This window comes from Notothenia rossii (assembly GCF_949606895.1).
Source record: "Notothenia rossii genome assembly, chromosome: 8".
Taxonomy (NCBI): Eukaryota; Metazoa; Chordata; class Actinopteri; order Perciformes; family Nototheniidae; genus Notothenia; species Notothenia rossii.
In genome coordinates, this window is record NC_136906.1 from 12,964,099 (window position 1) to 12,983,391 (window position 19,293).

The window sequence follows — 19,293 nt, forward strand, 5'->3', positions numbered from 1 at the left end:
TTTAGATGTATGAATGTTCCATTCAAAAATGTTATTAAAAAGACTATTGAGGTCTATTGTCAGGAATGTTAGTGTTTATCAAATAGTGATTATACTGCAGCAGAATGTTGCAGTAGAATTTGCAGCCGGCACAGTGTTATATTTTCACCGCTCAGTGTCAGTAAATATTGTGCAGTTAGCATTGGACTACAAGATAGATGCAAGCCTGTACAGGTAGAGTTATTTAAAGCATAAATGAGTCGGTTGGGTTCTGGAGGTGTGGTTACAGCATTGTGCTTGGTTGGCGCGGCCTTTGCCTGGTGGTGATGCCCAATGTGATATATTTTCATGGGGCCCAAAATCCCTGGCGACGCCCCTGGGTCGAATTAACGTGATAAGGCTGCCCACCATTAGTATTCTAGTGTCTCGCTGCGGGAAACCACGGGAAACACACCCAGCTTTATTCTTCTTTTACTACTTATTTTACTTCTTCTTCTTCTTCTCCTTCTTCTTACATGTAATTGCCCGCGATTTTGAATGAAGAACTCGTTTCAGTGTGAACTCATTCCACAGTATGACCACAAAAGTGTTTTAAACCAGGTAGGCCTACGTTTTTATTATTTATGTTCTATATCGCTAAGTGTGTGATTACACATGTTGCGTATCATAGATATAATATTTATTATAGGCTATGTATTGGTGCCGGTGCGTTAAGACCACCTCTAGTGTCGGATTTTGGAAAATGGATTTTGAGTTTTCTCATGGCAGGGACTTTACTTCCTCTTGACACCGTTGGTTATTTACAAAAAAACACCTACATATACTTGTTATTGTGCTTCTTTCTTTCTGTGTCTTTTCATCTGCTCCGTAAACTTCCTCAACGGGGCAACTCGCTCTCTTTTCTTGATCGCCCTCACATACAGGAGAACACTTCACTGTCCCGCTTCATTGTAGGATTTCTGCCATGTCTCTACTTTAATTTGACCATCTCTGTTATTGAGTTATGGAATACTAAATAAATAATTAGATACCTTACCGTTACTGCGATCATAAAGAATGATAATAATAAGAATAATGCGTATTGAACTGGTTTAATTAATTAGTGAGTTTATTTAAGGTAATTAGTTAGAAGCCCTATTGTATCAGTATGTCTGCACAGCAGTTACAATGGTCAAACTATATTGAATTGTCCCCATTTTGTCTTTAGTGGTTTCTAACATTATATATGTTAATGAGATATCGACCGCAAAACAAAAAATTCCCCTGGTTTTCATTTTAAAAATCAAGTCACCGAATGCAAGTAGTTGCCTTAGCTTATTTTGTTGATGATGTGAATTACTGTTCAAATCAGTTAATGTAATAATCGTTTTGGTCTTATATTTCTTTTCAGGGGGAGGCCCTTCTTCCAGTTTAGAGCAATAGCCCCTCCAAATGTCTGTGCACGTCCCTGCTGTAAATATACATAACTTTATAATAAAATGCACACATTTACCTTTTTCTAGACTAAACACAGGTATGATCCTAAGTTAAAACATATGAGGCTATCATGAGGTTGTTAACACCGCAATTTATCAGTGGATGTTTGCTGGAACTAGTTGTAAACAGCTTGATCCTGACGGGCACACACAGCGTTGAGACCGGTCAGGTAGAGACGGTCTCAAGTCAGCACCGATGCAGACTCGCTGTTTGAGGGCTTGATAGCCCACTCCCCCTCCACACCGCTCCACACTCGTTGGTTTGGAACAGCACTGTGGCGGACCCTCCGCGTGAACGCGAAGACGGAGGGGTAGGGTGTGGTTTGGAATTGGGCCTCTAACATTGGACATGAAGACAAACTGCGGAAACTCTTTCACAGTTGCTCTTCTTTTTTTGGCTATGATGGGGTGACTATTGAGTCAATATCTCCGTCTAAGGGCCATTAGTTGTGACATGTCATGCAAACCACAGGACTGAATATTTAAAAGATCATTTTGCTGTAAATGATGCTTTGATTGGTTGACTCTCTGTAATTGCTGCTCTGAGATGCAGTAATGGAGTTCAGAGTGCTGTCACTGTTTCCAGCCTGCAAGTCCAAGAAAGGAGTAACTTTGACATGCAATTATAGAAAACACTTATTTTCAGTCGTTCTTGACCATAGACTGAGAAAGGTCTTGACACACAGGCTGTCAGAGTAATGAGGTGTAAATGTACAATTACTTGCATGTTGAGTCTTCTCCTGGCACTGCTTTTCTCTTGATCCTCACTTCTTCTTCCTTCATCTCTTGGACTTTCCCAAATGGTTAGCTTTCACTGTTCATGTAGATGAAACACTGTAATGACTAAGGATAGAGTTATTATAGAAACACATGTGCAACCTCCCTATAGATACAGCTTATTACACATATGATTCCGTAACATATTCAGCAATGGACCCATGAGAGGATGTGGAGGCTATAAAGCTGCTCACACCACATAGCCACAGTACTGCTTCTCTTTGGATATGCATGCATGTATGTGTGTTGGCTGTGTGTGCTGAACATAGGACAAAGGACTGATTCACTTACAACCCTCTGATTGTGTCAGCAGCTGTGATGTAATACCGAGTAGGAGATGGAGATAACTATTGAAAAAAGACAATACACATCTGAACAATAGGGAGAAATAAAGATACACAATCTAAATATTTGACTTATTGCAAAGGCTTCACCTCAGAGATGGTTAACAATAACAGTTAACTAGCTCCAGGTCTCTTCGGGTCACATGTTGCTCGATAGAGTTCTTCTAAAGTTTTGTAAGTGGTGACATGCTCAGGTTTGTTTCAATACTGATGTGTTTTGTGTCTACAGAATCGGGCTATTTTTAAACGCTCGCTGGAGGCTGACAGAGTAGTCAGACACGCTGCCCATCTATTATTGAGAATGCCATTTAGACAAGATAGAAAACACACTGCGTCACTGCCTGTTGAGGGAGCAACACATAGGGAAGTGCAAGTAGGGCCTTACCTAACTGTGGTAAAAAATATCAACAATGTATTACCTGTAGTACACAACAATATATGTGCTGTTGTAAAAGCTGCATCAGTAGGGTTACAAATTATAGTTGGTCCTGACTATAATGCTACGCCACCGGTGCTACAATCAAATGGAGTTACATGGAGTGTCTAAATTGTGGAGGTTTTATTCTCTGGAGTGCATACTGCTCGGAAATTCTTTGGCAGATTCAGGACAGATTTCATGTGCACAGCTGGAAATAGCTTTGCCCCGACATTAAAGTTCAGAGAGATCACCCAAAATACTAGAATTCCACCTCCAGGGAGCGAAGACATCCCCAGCAAATTGAATGGAAATCTGCCCCTTAGATTTCAACATCTTGGGTGCAAAGAGGACAGTTTGACCTGAGGGTGGCCCAAAGGGAAACCTCTATTTTTAAAACTGCTTTTTAAAAATGGAAAATGGTTCAAGCGTGAATATGCAGTATATTTGGGCAATGTTTATTCAGAGCTCAACTGACAGCCCAAGTATGATCCCTTAAGATGAAATGTCCCTAGGAAACCCATTGGACCTCTAGAAACACTGTGTAGGCCTGCTAGTACAAACACACATCCTTAAAAAGCATGCTATAAAACCAACATAGTGAGAACTAGGCAGCATTGCTGAGGAATGAGAGGACTTTACATATTGTATTTGCATTTATATATAGTCTGTCTTGGAATAAACAAATGATGTGAAAAGCACAAACAAGAACGCCTCAAGTGGGCTCCAATTTTACATGCTTTGATTTTTCTAATAACTTTTTTCGCTGAGCAAGACACTGGAAAATGCACATCTTCAATAAGGTCTCTGCATCTTTTTTGTTTTGTCTTGAATTTCTTTATTTTCAACTATTTTGTTGTGAGAGCACACTGGGGAGACACCCTCCTAATGTATTTCAGCTTGAAACCTTGTTTTTGTCTGTCTAAGATAAGCATATGTGTTTGTTTTACTGTCTGCAGGGTGCAAGCAAAACATGCTGTGTGCGATTGTGTCACTTGCAGGCACCGTATATCCACTCTATTTACCAAGTGTGTGTGTTTCCCTCAGTGTGCTCTCTTCTCACATGCATATCTCGTGCTGTGTCTAGTCATGATCAAGTATAATGCAGAGCTCTTTCACCATTTAACTTGTAAGGGAGGAGCAGGCTCAGCCCCGTATTACTGCTGAAAATGAGATGTCACGCTCGGCTCACTTTGGCGCAGCCGGCCGGGCTCCCCCTAACTGATTTAGGCCGTGTGTGTGTGTGTGTGTGTCAGAAAGTGCTGGAAGGAAAGAGAGAGACAGATAAAGCGAGGCAGAGAAGTAAAGGAGAGACCAGTGGAGGGTGAGAAAAGCGAGCCGTGTGTGTCAGTTTCTCTGACAGTTATTTGTTCAAATTATTCATAGGTAGGTAGTGTGTTGTGTACTGACGGCTTGAGGTGTGATGCGACAGGTGTCCTGCTCTGCGACTGAAACAGGAAGAGAGGTAGCATCTCATTATATATAGTACCACTATACAGACCCAGCCATGTCACCTTGTACCTGTCATACGCATCATCGGACAGTATTGTTGTCATTATTGTTATACTGGTTATCTGCAATGGGAATGTGAATTGAAGTGAACCACAGTAGAGGGATCGTGAGTGTAGGAGAACAAGAGAGAAACTCTGGGAGTGAGAGGCATATGATTCATAGATAGATGGATCCTTCCTGCGTTGCGTCACTCCCATGCTCTCTGCATTATTTGTAATGCGTGTCCGGTCTGTTGCGCAGTTCTTCGTGATCTTGACGCAGGGGGAAAATCAGTATGCTTTCAAAAAATCCTTCCGCCCCTCTTCTTTTCTCAACACTTTCTCCTTTGTCTAGACTTGAGTAGAGAATACATTCATTTATCCACCTGCTCCCTCCCCTGCATTTCCCTTTTCTTTGAAATCCTTTAGTTTTTAGTTGTGCACTTATTCATTTTCTCAGAAGGTATTGCTTTTTAACGGTAAATGTCGCATAGACATTTCAGCAACCTTTTTAAATGGTATTATTAGCTGAACTGCCAGCGACTAATTTACTGGTTTGATACATAAATGGTTGTGATTGAACAGATTATTTTTTAATTCAATAAAGTGACTGTACATTATGAGCTTGTTATGATACAACGATAAAAGGTTGTTTGGAAATGAGTAGCCTTTTTAATTGTTTTGCCAATTGCCCATTCAATTCAATTCAATTCACTTAATCCCGTTCTTTTATTTGTATATTTCTTAATTTCAGCCCAGTTTCCTTTCCTGTAATCCTGGCAGAAGCGCAGACGACCTTTACCACAAGCAGAGCAAAAGTACCAACTCATTTTGCTGTACAACCTCGAACCAACGCCCCCCCCCGAGAAACCGTTCATAAAGGACACATGCCCGGACGAGCAGATCTTTGTGTCACGATGAAGGCCGCTGAAAAGTGAGAGGAATCAACAAAGAGTGGAAACAGGTTGGATATTCTCTTTTTATAAAAGTCATATATTTCCTATTGTGTATCAAGAGGGTCCTTATTTATGAACGTGGACCCATTTGTATGACTGATAGCTTTTAAATCTGTTTCTACGAATCATTCACCACCTTCGTGTGTGAGTGTTTTTTCATGAACACACTCAGCATGTCTGACCTTCTTTCTACCTGTAATGTCACACACACAAAGCACATTTAATGTAATCTTATGTTTATGCAACGACACAAAAACTCAGTTTGGCATCATCTTCTTGCCTTTGTATATTCTTGCATGTGTGTCATATACTCAGGCACATTATATTTAAGTGTTTGTGAAGCTCCTGACATACATTTCAGCGCTGGGGTGAAAGCATAAGTTAGTGTTTTAACAGGTATATATTATGCCATCTCGCCTGCCTTTACTGCACTTATTTGACTGGTAACACTGTCATTAGCGCTGACAGTACTTCACTTACCACTGCTATTATAATTTTGCTGTGTGTGCATGTGTGTGTGTGCCGTGTGAGTCAGGCAGAGATAAAGTAAAAGGAGTAATTGTTGTAATTATTTCGTCTCCGTTCTCCTCCCGCCTTCTGTGCTAGCTCTGAGGGGCAATCTTGCTCTTCAAAGACAAATGCAAGGCCGAGCAAACTCAGCCGGCACCTTCGTGTTCATTTTGTGTTGCTCATTAGATATTATTGTTATATACTTTCAGGAACATATTCATTATGTCTGTGCAGTACATTCATTTGGCATTTTGCTAATATGACATTTATAGATGGACAGATAGACGGATAGATATTTAGCTACATTGCTCTTTAAATGGTACAGAACCACATCGAAGGAAAATACAATTTCAAATGTATATAAGGACAAAGGTTTTACATTTTATGCAGTATTTTAGGGTTGTGTACAGTATATAGCATTTTATGTAGGACATGAAGACAGTTCGTTTTTTTTTCCTTAAATGTGATTGCATGAATATTCTAATTTGCTAATGACAATCAGATGTATACATTTTCTAAACATACAATCATGGAAGCAGCCATTTAAAGTTGATTGTCTGTTTGAAAAAAGATAGAATGGGGTCACATCAAATAAGACATAAATAAAATAAGCATTTCAATTGGAAGGGCTAATATTTCCCTGTGTACACATACTGATACATGATTAAGAAATTGGGTGTTAGCTTCTGATAAAATGTGATAGCTCATGTGTGATGCCACGTGACTCTTATCTATATGATCAGCTGTGACCTGCTAAGTAACCCTATGATAATGTGCATGGTTCATCACACAGTTACATCCAACAGTGATATAATCGCCTACATGAACACATCCCCTATATGTATCTATATCTATCTTTTTTTTCTAGGATTTTCTATCTAAAAACCTCCTAAAAGATGGCACTGTCATGTAGCAAGTCACTTTAAATCAGCAGAATGGCCTCTATAGGGGCCTCTTGCAGGACTTTTTGACAACCTAAAACGTTTTGATGCTTTGAGAACGGTAGAGCAAAACATAAAACAGCCTCTGATTGACATCTATGACACCATGAAAGCTGAGTACTCAGTACCAGAGCACCGTACATCCTCTCCTGTAAATGTAATGAACTAATTAATTAGCATTTCAAGGTGAAATCGATGTCTTTAAAATTCTAACAACCCAACTTAAAGTGTGAGCCTTATTAATAAAAAGCCACGCTTGATTATCAATGAAATCTCCAAGGAACGCTGGCCTTGTAGTTGATACAGGGGCTGTTAAAGAGACATGATGCATGTTGTGTAACACTAATAATACAATGATAATTACAGTGGGCCAAGGGCACTGATATCATTCCAGGCATGCCAAGGAGAGCATATACATTAACATCATTTCAGTTAACCAACAGAGAAACTATTAACCGTTGTAGGCTATTAAGGTACGCAATTATTGACTTACTTGATGAAATTGAGGAAGACATTAGGGCTGTCCCTGTAAGATCTCAGAGCCATTAACAACATTGTTAACATTTCAGTTGCATATAAATCCTTCCAGTCTGGTTGGAGGAGCTGCTGCTGCTGCTGCCTTTCATTAGCATGTGTAATATGGTTTCTGCACCATAGCTTTTTATTATTAAAGATGTACCTGCTTTTCGAAGGTTTCAAAATAGTTCAATCTTATCTGGAGTGTGTGAAGCTTATCTACATTTTGACACATAACATACTGTGCCATTCCACATAGTGCATCCATGTTTAATGTTCTGTATCGCTGAACCCGTGGTGCCACGCAAGATCCTGAAACCAGCAGTGCACATGTTAGTTATACAGTATTGCCAGCGGTGTGAATCCTAATGAAGCCCAGACTGTTACAGAAACAGCCTGAGGGAGCGGTTGCCCTGGGACGCAGTGTAGCACACAGTCCTCACACTGTACGTACAAGCTGTCCAGTACAACCACGGTTTACCATTCAGTCAACCAGTAAAGCTGCATCCCAGGTTTAAACCATTCCGACGATATGAGAATGCTTCCTCACAGACAACATATAATCAAATCCATCAGAGGCTATGAGTGCTGTCAATCACTTGCAATCTCAGCAACTTTAAGAAATTGATGCATGTTTCGGTAAAATGCTGTTCCTCCATTTTCTCTACACCTGAAGCGAGTGCAGCTATCATGAGTCATCGAGTAGGTGTGCTATTGATCCCTGCTAACTGAGGTCCTGTGGTCTCCAGTCAGTGTAGCTTGTGCCTGTTTCTGCACCTTCTTTGCATTTTCACTACCATGCAATTCATGGAAAACATCCGTGCTGGAATTACACTAGGGAAATTTAGGTCTTGCGAATGTCATCAATCTGCATTTTTTTATATTAAGCTTTCCGATTTAATCAGAATGGTTAACATACAAAAGTTCACAGCCCTAGTGTTTTATGTTTAATGCATGGACATCCTGGAGGTTTTGTGTCTACATGCTTGTGTGTCTTTAGGCGCGTTCACACCAAGTACTTTTCCCACAAAGGTTCCTGACAACTACGATTTAGTTGCGTTCACACCAAAAAGTCCCAGGAACTAAATTAGTTCTAGAGAACCTTTTTTACCCCCTTTTCAGTCCCTGCTAGAGAGCAGGGACTTTCATGGGAGAAAAAGGTTCCTGTGTCTGATTGGCTGGGCAGAATGCAAACCACCCCCCGTCAAACTCCCAAAACTTTTTGTGAAGCCGCCATTTTATTATCCTCGCATTGCATTATTAGCATTAGCCCAGCGCAGAAACGCAGAGAGACTAACTTATGACAACAGAAAATAAAACATGGGAGCGGTGGAGATGAGGAGGTGTCGGCGTTCTGGCCGTTTACTCGGAAGGCTTCAGTAGAAGCTGCTGGGAGTCCCAGCAGCTTCTACTGAAGCCAGTCCCTAACTCCGGGGACTTCCGGCCGGGGATTTTGGGCGGCAGTATACGCCGTGAAGTTGTTTGCGGCCTGCCAGTAAACCCAAAGCAGAAGAAGAAGAAGTGACGTCAGCGGCTTCATTTGCCTAATCCACCCCCAGGGACTAATTTCCGGTGTGAACGCGATCTGTACTTAGTTCATGAGAACTAAAGAGTTCTCATGAACCTTTGTGGGAAAAGTACTTGGTGTGAACGTGCCTTTTGTCATGGCTTCTACAGTCTATATACTATATGTGTGGAACATTTCAGTTTAGGTTGTGACTACTGCTCCAGCTAATTTGTATCTAAATTGGCCTTGAAATCACATGCCCACACATCATCACTACACTTCAAAGTTAAAGGGAGGCGGGGATGGGCTACACGAGGGGTGTAGAGAGAGAGAGAAGAGAGGCTTTTCGGAAAGAACACTTTATCATAATGTTTCTATATGTGGCATAGCCCAAGTGTCTGCTTACATTTCGATCCACCCCATTTAACCATCAATCTGACAAATCCTGCTTTAATTATGAACCATGCCTCCTCCTCACCACAAACTCAATCAGAACAAATAAAAGAGCCTTTTCAGCTATAATGGGATTATCGATTGGGTGGCAGCCTAGAACTGAGACTTTGAGTATGTTTGTGTCTGACGACAACTAAGCTGTGTGTGCATGCATTTCTATGTATGTGTGAGCATAGAGCAGTCTGAAAGTGATAAAAGAAAAGGGTGTGTGTGTGTGTGTGTGTGTGTGTGTGTGTGTGTGTGTGTGTGTGTGTGTGTGTGTGTGTGTGTGTGTGTGTGTGTGTGTGTGTGTGTGTGTGTGTGTGTGTGTGTGTGTGTGTGTGTGTGTGTGTGTGTGTGTGTGTGTGTGTGTGTGTGTGTGTGTGTGTGTGTGTGTGTGTGTGTAAACGTTGTCTGGAGTCTTGTCTGCGTATGTGGGTGCTGCCAGTGGAGGGCTGAAGGAATGAAGCATTAAATTACCTCACAGTTTGAAACTCATCAAGTGTGTGACATGTTTTACTGATGAGTTTTGAGCTTATTTTGACTGATATCCACTGAAACTTTCATTACTTTGCTTTTCCCATTATCTCAGATGTCAAAGCGGCTGTAAATTACTCTTGGTGGGCTCTTTTAGTCCTGTTACTGCTACTCAGTTAAGACTTGATTGTCACCAGTAAATTTGTCAAACATACTTCAGGTAGCTGTGAGGCAAAATAGCACCCACCAATTAAACCTTTTATACCTAGTTTATCTTACCTCAGACTCACTTTCTTCAGTTTTTAGTTTGCCATACCATTTGCATATGTCTTTTTTATATTTGGCCATATTTGATACAGTCTGTGCTTCTGACTCATTAGCGCACAATATGGTGTGCTGTGTACGCCCATGCTTTGGCTACCCTTTCAAACTACATTTCAGTGGCCAGTAAAACAAGAAAGAGTAAAAATAGCAGGAACCTGGGGATATTATTAGACATTAGAGACCTGCACTTAAATCATCACGTTTCCCGCTGCCTTTGTTAAACTGTATGCACCGTAAAGAGGCGTACAAAGAGAAACATGCTTTCCAAATTCATGCCATACGAGTTCACAGGAGAATGAGATGAAGAACAGGAAGGAAAGACACTTTAACTTTAATACTATATTTATATCTCTCTTTCTACATTTACACCGCTGTAGACTTTACATCTGTCCTCCACTTTCATTCCTATGATTTGTTTCTGTTGCTTTTGTGCTGATGGGCTTGATACACTGTCCCTCTTTTGTTTGAGACAGACAGTGATTGCATGTCCAAACTCTTTTTAGGCTCTTTCTATTCTTCTTTGTCTCTCACCTCTGCATCTGTGTTCCTGATGTCCTAGTTGTGGTGTTTTGCGGTGCAGTCAGTGTGCCAGTATGCTGTGTCTAGCATTCACTAATCCTGCTTACATTAGGTTACATCACTGGGCCTTTCCTGCAACACCACATGTTTAGAGTCCAGTTGTCATGCAGAGAGAGACTTACTGTAAGAAGATTTGTTGCTATGTTCTTTGTGTCTTAACTCTTTCTCTGTTCTTTCCAATGCATTGGAGGCTTTGTTGTATAGTTGTTTCTGTGTTCTCTCATCCCCATAGTGCAATTACTTTTTTCTTGCATGGGTGCATTCTGATGCACAGAACAGACGGTACACACAGATGCACACATACACAGATATGCAGAGTGACACCGAGGCCAACTCACAGATATGCGTTCAAAGAGTAAATGAAAGGATTTTTTAAATATGCATTTATAGAGCATATGCTGTTATGTCATATCTTGTCCTGATTTGATTCTCATTCCCTTGCTCAACTTTTTAACATTACATCACTTTTTCTGGCTCGCAACCTCCTCCCTCATTTATTCTTTCCACTCTTTGAAGTGTTTATCTGCTTGCCAGGTCTGCTGGCTAATGAAGCTGCAACCTTGAAGTAATTATCAGCACCTCGTGTGTGTGTGTGTGTGTGTAAGAGCGCCAGTGACATAAAAATAACTAATAAGAAAGTGCAAGTATAACTGTAATTGGATTCTGCAGAAGGGAGAGACATTCCAGTGTAGTTTTTGAAGCTATAGTATATCCTCAGAACGTCAGTACGGACCTTAACTCTATCGATGCAATAGTGGTTCCTGTAGTGAACACCATGTATACTTATAAACTCAAACAGTTCACGCACACACCCACACACATTTTGTCTGGAGCGTACCCTCAATTAGAGACTAGAGGAAAGGAGGGGAGAGGAGAGAGAAATTACTTAATGGCAGTGTGGAGAAGGGGGAATGGGGTCGATCTGAAAGGATAAAAGCAAGTCAGAGGAGAAGACATGAGGGAATGTAATTGCCTTGATAGCAGGGCCCTTGTCTACATCTTGAGAAAGAAAAAGTGTGTTTGTGTTAGAGAAGAGCAGGATGATGCATGGATCACTTTATCCATGCTAATCCAGGCAGACATACATGTTATAGGTGAAAGGCTAAAGCAGACACAACCAATGAGGTCATCTATCTATTAATGTTTTTATCTATTGTTTATTTTACAGGGACAGTGCACATTAATAAACATTGCTGTAAATGCACCAAAGATAGCCAATTGTCTGTAGTCCCTGGACAGATGTTGAGATGTCCCCCGAAAACCAAACTATCATTTAAAAGTCAACAAATACAATCGGAACGATGTGGTTGTTGCTGCTCTCGACCTTTTAAATAAAACATTACAGTTTGGTCATACATTCCACCAGGGCTGTGACCAACAACCCAGAGAGCGGGACAAGAGACAGCAGTAGACCATGACCCCCCCCCCCCCCCCATGCAGCGACCCATACATGTTGCATAAGCCGACTAGCGCTGTAATCAGCTCAGTATGTTTGCAAAAGCCTAATACAGAAGCCACCACCATATACGAGCAGTTGAGCCAAGGGAAAAAAAGCAGTCAAAGGGTTAAAGCAGTGGATGGAAGAGGAATATGATCAAAGAAAGTCATTCAGACAACCCTCCCTTGGAGATGTTGTGCCTCCACACCCACAGTGCGCTTGTTTCATACTTCTCACAGCAGGGAATACTGCACGTGTGTGTTTTTTTTCCTGTGTATCTAGCATGTATATTTTATGAGAGCTATGATATTTCTAGGTCCATGCAGTGTCTAATGTTCTGAATAAAAGGAGATAGGTGGGGGATGGGGGTTTATGCGCAGAGATTATGACCGTATTTGTCCTCTTACTGTTCGCCTCTTTCTCACAGAACAGCCTGCCTACTGTAGCCGGGGTTTACACGTACAAGTTGCAGGACTTTTCAGACCAGCAGCTTCCAAGATGGTTAAATTCCCTATAGGCATCAGAAGAAAACAGGCTATTCAATCTTCTTCTGTTTCAATCACTTGCGCTAGGCACTCAAAACACGTTTCACTGCACCAACCCAAAGCACCAGCATCCAAGCATGATGTCGTTACCATTGTGTAGTATTACTAAGATGTAATAAGCATACTCAGGTTTCACTTATTTAGAACCCCCATTAGCTTGTTCTTGGAAAATGATGGTAATCTCAACCTACCCGTGCATGATTCCCTGGCCCTGCCCGTAATGTAGATCTCCTCTCCTCTAATAAAAGACTGTGATGTGTTGAAGGGAAGAAAAGCAATAAGGAAGCTTGAAACAGTCCATTACTTGCCCTGTGGAGTGATGTGAAGCCTGAGTGGTCCTGGAAATTGAATCCAAGATGTGGGTATTAATAAGATATCGACTGAGAGGCCACTTTTAGTCCACTTTAAACTATTTCTGTTATAAGAAGGCAGATTAGAGTGAGGTTGAACTCTGATAACTGTGAGGGGATCCAATTGTTTAAATTGAATTGGATAATATCCTTTGATGGCAATCTTACATTCATTTCAAACTAAAGGAGCCCTATTATGCTTATTTGTTGCTTATAAGTTCATATTTGTATTTAGTGCCTCTGCTGTGACTGCTGCTGTGACATTTACGTGCTTTAATGTTCATAACGTCCCTTTTCTTCTCATACTGCCTCTGCTGCAGCACCTCTTTTCACCCTCTGTCTGAAAGCAGAGCCCAGTCTGCTCTGATTGGTTAGCTGGCCAGCTTTGTTGGACTTGGTCAACCAATTTGAGAAGTCCGCCCCTAAGCCTATAAAGTAGAATGAGTTGGAGCTCTGTAGCCAATAGAAGCACAAGTGTTACATAGTGATGTCATGTCACGCAAGTAAACAAAGGAGCCCAATGGAGGCACTTTAGCAATCAAACCTAAATATAAACAAGGGCCCCTGTAAACTGATGGGGTTTTTCCCTAGTCCAGAGGCCTCTACTACGAAGCTGGTTCAACCTAACCTGGATATGTTTGAGTTAGCCGGTTGGCCTAATCCAAAACATACGCACTCTCACTAAACTGTCCTACAACGCTGGTTATCAAGTGGATCGCTCAAGCCAGCCGTTCTCTATCTACAGTTAGGTGCGCGTTCACATGAAAGGGGTGGTATTTGGACCAATCACAAACATGGACAAGCGTACTGACAGCGCAGCGTCATACTTCCTGAATGAAAAGTCAACTATATAATTAGACAAATATGAAGACGTTAAACTTTAAACATCCATGACTTAAACACTTTATCCAGGATAGAAGCCACATAGCTGCACCTGCAAGGTGAATACAGCTGGTAAAAGAAAAAGTGTTTGAATGAGTACATTAACAGGTTTATGATATCACCGCCTCGTCTAAGACACGAGTGGATTTGTCTCGAGTGTTTCGTCAACTTAATGTGTTGCTTAAAAATAATACTTCTGCATACAGTATGTGACACTGTGAGTGTTGCACGGCCAGATACGGCTCAGCTGACTCAGATAAGGAAATATATGATACATGATGTGATATGCCGCGGACTGTACTTAATGTTACTTTGATCCGGTTACTTATGTTGTGGCAGATATTTAATTAAGCTTTCTTAACGCTAATGTTATAATAGTCAGATTGCTCTGAAGATGGGAGGTGATATTCTATTAATGTTCACGTTCACAGAGTCAGTGATTTTTGCCGGCCGTCTTTCCTGCAACGGCAGCTTTTCTGTATTTCCTTTCTCCTGTAATATGACTTGATCGCTTTAAACTCTGCACACTGAGCTCTGATTGGTCAGCAGGCAGTGCTTTCACTGAGTTGCGCTCTTAGCCTGCAACCTAACCTGCTCCGGGGCAGGTTAGCCGCTCAGCATAAGTTACCACGGAGATCTAGCCTGCTAAAAAGAGAACCAGCTTCGTAGGACCAGAAATCCCGGGTTTTCCCTGAAGTTAGCCGGCTAAGCGAAAATCCTGCTTCGTAGTATACCCCCCAGGTCAAGGTATTAAACAACACTTTGGCTCTGATATGTGTGTTACACAAGGTTAACTCACTTAGTTCTATACAGAAACGACTTTATTATGCTAAACTTTTCCTGATCAAAGATATCATGACAGTTTTCAACACTTGTGCTATGGTTGTCTGTGTATGGGAGTTCAACTGCTGTGAAAGTGGTGCTATAGCGACAATTTGATGTATGAATGTTTTTACTGAGGCTACTTTGATTATCTGTTTGAACAGAAAAAGTAATTCACCCTGTTTATGACTTGACTGGCAGTGAGCCAGACTTCACTTCAGATACACCGTGTTCCTTATTCATTTATTCCTATTCCAGTTTGATCTATACATGTGAACTTAGTCTACAACCTGCCATGAGATGAAACTGTTTGAGCATAGAAAACACGTTTTGAACTAACGAATATTTGTCCCGTATTAATTCTGTTAAGGAATACAGTTGATACTCGCAGAATGTTAAATAAAAGAAGATGAAGGGCTGCTGTGCTGATGTGCTCAGTAAACAAACAGGCGACTCAGCTCTGTGTACACACACCAGATCCAGAGATGCTGACAAGATCGTGCTAAACTCTGTGAAGAAGGCGCCTCTTACTGAGTTTGAGTTCTGCTCCCAAGCGATGCCGCATTTCATGCAACTTTACGCGCTGCTGTGCTGTTTGTCATGTCACCCTCTGCCGCAGCCTTCGACTCAAATAAGCAAACGTGCTTTTAAAAAGTTTGGATTTTGGTTTAAGAAAGTTATCACTGGGCTGTAACTTGTGTGTGTGACAGGGTCTCGATGAAGACGTTCGCGCGCCTAACGCAGCACACAGACATACATTGCCAAGAAAGTGAAACTGGAGCACTAAATGAGGAACAGTGTGTCGTCTGAGACCTAGCCCGGTGTTATTTTAAACTTGGTAAGCATGTCAGGGTTATATTATCTAGGTAGCCTAGAATGAGAGCGACCTGTTTGCAGCAAATACTGTACTCGGTACGGGTTGGTCAATAGTTGTAAAGCCCCTAAAGGTTACTTCAAAGACAATCCAAAGATAGAGAGACAATATGTTTAATACTTCATTAGCTTTACCCTGACTACACTACTTCAGAAAATGCATGGTTGGAATAATTCTGAGCTGCTGTTTGAATAAGCTTCTATTATTATTATGTGGAAATGAAGCATTGGCTGACTGACTGATGGGTTTATTAACCTTCTGAACTTGCCTTACGCCTCAGGAAAAATGACTCTTCTTCCTTATGAATGTTTATTTCTGTCTCATTATTCAGTTTGTGTCATGGCAGATTTACACTACATCCTTGGTTGAATTGCCAACACATTTTAATACTGTGTATTAAATGGGGGATGTTAGTTGTCTTTGTAACACCTAAATAAAAAATACAACCTCTGCAGGCATGAATACAATCAAACAAAGCAACATATTGTGATGTACGACTCTCAACAACAGACAGATATTATTTGTATAAAGATGAGAAACCTTAGCATCTTTTTATTGGAAAGCACCACAATGCAGCTATATTAATTACAGCCTATATGGCTCTTGTCGTTGCATTGCACATTTGCTAAAATAATCCTTTTAGTGGGTGCAACTAACTGAGACACACTTGGCTTCCAAAAACAGCACAAAAGTTGCAGCGATCATTAGCGTTGCAGTCAGCAGTGTATGAAACCATTGTTCTCACAACCAAAGCCACAATTATTCTTCCAACCAGCTTCTCTTTCTGTATGAACAGAAGCCATAATACGGCATGCTTACATGCACGTATCATCAGGGGGAAGAAATACTGTCGCCCACGGACGGAGGCAGAGAAAGACTGCACAGGAAAAGTTAGAGAGACAGAGCGCCGGACAGATCGACAGAAAGCTGCTAGCTAGCCACCTCATGTTTACTTCAATCCATCAACGTGTATCATCCCACCAAGAGTGGGTGCTGGACATTGTTACCGCTCTGAGAAAAAGCCACACATTGATTCTCCATGTTTTAAATTGGATCCCCTGCTGTGGCTAGCTGGAGGATGTCAGTTAGAAAACAAGAGAGACAGAAAAAAAACCCAGACATAATTACGGGAGCACTCTTACCCTTGCCAAGCTGTCAGAGAGGTGGGAGAGATAGGTTGGAGCGAGGAATTGAAAAGCAGGTAAAACTGATAATGACGGCTTCTAAAATGTCTAAAGCAGCCCAGAGGAGAGCAGGAGTTATAATGAGGCTTCTTCTTTGTTATCTTTCTCCCAGTGTCAAACAGCTGTTTACTTTCCTCGCCATTTTCTTTTGTCATCTCATGATTTCCCTGTCTCTTCTCTTCCCTTGCTTTTTTCTCACTTTCTATCACTTTCCCACTTTCTCTCTTATCTTTCTTAAACCTTGTCCCCCTTTTTTGGTTCTTTGTTCCAGTTCTTTCATCCTGTGCTACTTTCAATGCATCTTGTCTTGTCCTTCCTCCATCTCACCATCTGACCTCCTCACCTTATTGATGCGAGGCCGATACAGGTCTTGAACCTGCTTCCTATCAACTTTTAATTTATAATCCATCTTAACAACTCTTAGATACGTGCGGACTTGGGTACAGGACATCTACTTCTCTCCCTCACACGTGTTTCCTCCGCCCTCATTCTGTGACTGGCACACTTTCGAGAGAGGAAAAACAGTTTCCTCAATGTCACTTTACTGGCTAAAGTACAGATTTGAGATAGTTCCAAACTTAAAGTGGACCTATCATGCTATATTTGAATAATATAGTGTAGGACCATACCTATATAAGGCATATTTATACTTTTTATTTTTCAAAATACCAAACAGATCATGCATTTTAGCCATTCTTCATTTCGCTCAATTGAACACTGTCTTTGCATGGGCTGATTCTGTGAGAACAGCACCATCTACAGGCCTGGCATATGTACTACAGCGTCTCCAGCGCTTTCCAACGGCAATGTCCGTGGCTGTCTCCTCCTGATTGGTGGAGTTGGCCCAATAGCCGTAGCGCCACTTCTGTGACATCACAGAAGTGTTCAAATCTGGATCAGTCTGTATCAGATCCGTTGCAGCCCCTTTTTAAGAGATTTGGGTATGGAGGAAAATAGAGAGGGTTGTGTTTTCTGACACTTGGTGAGTTCCCTGGAACACCGGGGACACATATTCATGTATAAAAGACGTACAAAAGTGCATTTTGCATGATAGGTCCCCTTTAAGTAAAAGAGAAAGAGAAGTTGCTATGGTCAAAATTGTTCAATCGTGCGCGTGTTGTCTTTGTCATTTAGTATGTGGATAGGCGTCCACCAAAAAGTCCCGTTTGAACGATAATGTTTTTTTTTGTACTGTGTGTTCTCATGAGATAATCTTTCATTTGCGTTATGTTTTTAATTTGAAAAATAAATACCTCCAAGAAGAAAACAAAAACACTTTCATCTTTTAAAAAAAACCAGGTTGAATTATTGTTGTCCCTATTTCTCCTTAGTTCTGGTTCCTCTTCTGTGACACAGTGCTCTACTTCTCTATTGTCATTCAGGAATTGCTATACATGGTCAACATGCTTTATGACCAAACTCAGGACTTGGCGTATACTGTCCTTTTTGGTGTCAGTAATTCTATATTACTGACAATTAAATGAATGAAATTAATATTCCTCATCCTGTCACAGTTTGTGCTTTTTTACAGTCCCACCACTCACTATCATTAAGTCAAAGCATTTCTAGATTGTAATGACTTCTGAGCAAACACATGACCATAAGTTAAGCCCCTTTTTAAGAAGATAAGTCCAAAGATGAGCGAGACTTTTAAGCCCTTTGTCTTAAATCTTCTTACACCCAATATTTTAAACTCTTCTTGCTGTAACTTTGATTGACTTACCCGCAGTCTTGTTTTTCTTATGCTTACTCCCATGTGCCTCCTAATAGTTTGTTCTCTTTCTGTGGATTTAAATGATTGGCATTACTGTATTTCCCACAAGAAGCTTTTTATCAGTCATTATTAGTTTTTTTCAAATGAGTAAAAAGCAGTTAGAAATGATAAGTTAATATGTTTAGTAAAAGGAATTTCCTTCTCCACATTTAACTGAGATGTCAGAGTTTGCGATGCATTTCTTTATATGCTTTTTAGTAGTGCCATTATTGAGGAGAAGCCCAATGTCGGACTGCTTGCATCAGATTGAAAAGTTTGCCTTCATGTGGGAGACTAATGGGTCCCGGTTCAGAGGGGAGCACCAACAGTAAGAAATAAGGGAGGGAGATAAAGTGAGAGAACGACAGAAAGGTGAGGCCATCAATTAATCTTGTGGGAAAGGTTAAGAGAGGAAGGATGGAAGGGAAGCGAGAGGGAATGGACTGTGAATGTAAAATACTGGAGACATGTTTCACTGTAAGACCAGAGGAGTGAGAGGAACGAGATTGGGGTGAGTCAGTGAGGGTGAAATGATGATAAATCTCCAGAATTAAGTCACAGGTCAAGTATTTGCAGCTCTTAACCCAGAACTTGGAATATGTGAGGACGGTGATAGGACAAGAGAAATCCATGTGAGTTCTTACAAAGGAGAAGAGTTTCTGTGGTTGGCTGTAAATGTGTTTGTCAGTGTATCCACGTCTTTGTGTGTTTTTGAGAATATTA

The 19,293-nt window shown here is 41.0% G+C and overlaps 1 protein-coding gene across 1 annotated transcript in view; it reads left to right on the forward strand.

Moving 5' to 3' along the window:
- The first annotated feature begins 4,996 nt into the window (after positions 1 to 4,996).
- The window catches only part of elfn2b (extracellular leucine-rich repeat and fibronectin type III domain containing 2b), a 45,424-nt gene continuing 31,127 nt past the window's right edge, over positions 4,997 to 19,293 (forward strand). Inside the window, exon 1 of the mRNA XM_079644532.1 lies at positions 4,997 to 5,444. The gene's annotated coding sequence lies outside the window, so the exon portion shown is untranslated. The remainder of the gene's footprint in view (positions 5,445 to 19,293) is intronic.